We start from the raw sequence: 827 nt of genomic DNA, 5'->3' as shown, positions 1-827 counted from the left end.
AGACCATTATCAGGAGATTTTGACTTTGCCCTTTGCCTTGTGATCTTTGCATTGCCCTTTGTCTTGTGATCTTTATTGGCCTCAGAAGCATGTGATCTTTGTTCTCCTTTTTGCCCTTTGAAACACATGATCTTTGTGACCTACTGCCTGTTCATACACCCCTCTCCTTTTGAAGTCCTTAATAAAACCTGCTGGTTTTGCGGCTCAGGTGGGCATCATGGTCTGACCGTTATGTGATGTCACCCCCAGAGGCCCAACTGTAAAATTCCTCTCTTTGTACTCTTTCTCTTTATTTCTCAGCCAGTCAACACTTAGGGTTCTTAGAAAGAACCTACATAGAAATATTAGGTTCTTAGGTTCTTAGAAAGAACCTACATTGAAATATTGGGGGCAGGTTCCCCTGATAGTGTTCTCATTGTTCAACTCCCACTTATGACTGAGAACATGCAGTGTTTGGTTGCCTGTTCCTCTGTTAATTTGCTGAGAATAATGGTTTCCAGCCTCATCCATGTCCCTGCAAAGGACATGAACTCATCCTTTTGAATGGTTGTATAGTATTCCATGGTGTATATGTGCCACATTTTCTTTACCCAGTCTATCATTGATAGGCATTTGCGTTGGCTCCAAGTCTTTGCTATTGTGAATAGTGCTGCAATAAATATACATGTTCATGTGTCTTTATAGTGGAATGATTTATAATCCTTTGGATATATACCCAGTAATGGGATTGCTGAGTCAAATGGTATTTCTGGCTCTAAATCCTTGAAGAATCATCACACTGTCTTCCACAATGGTTGAATTAATTTACACTCCCACCAACAGTGTAA

The sequence above is a fragment of the Rhinopithecus bieti genome, unplaced genomic scaffold, assembly GCF_001698545.2.
Source record: "Rhinopithecus bieti isolate Rb0 unplaced genomic scaffold, ASM169854v2 scaffold_64422, whole genome shotgun sequence".
Taxonomy (NCBI): Eukaryota; Metazoa; Chordata; class Mammalia; order Primates; family Cercopithecidae; genus Rhinopithecus; species Rhinopithecus bieti.
This window is presented reverse-complemented; position numbering follows the sequence as displayed.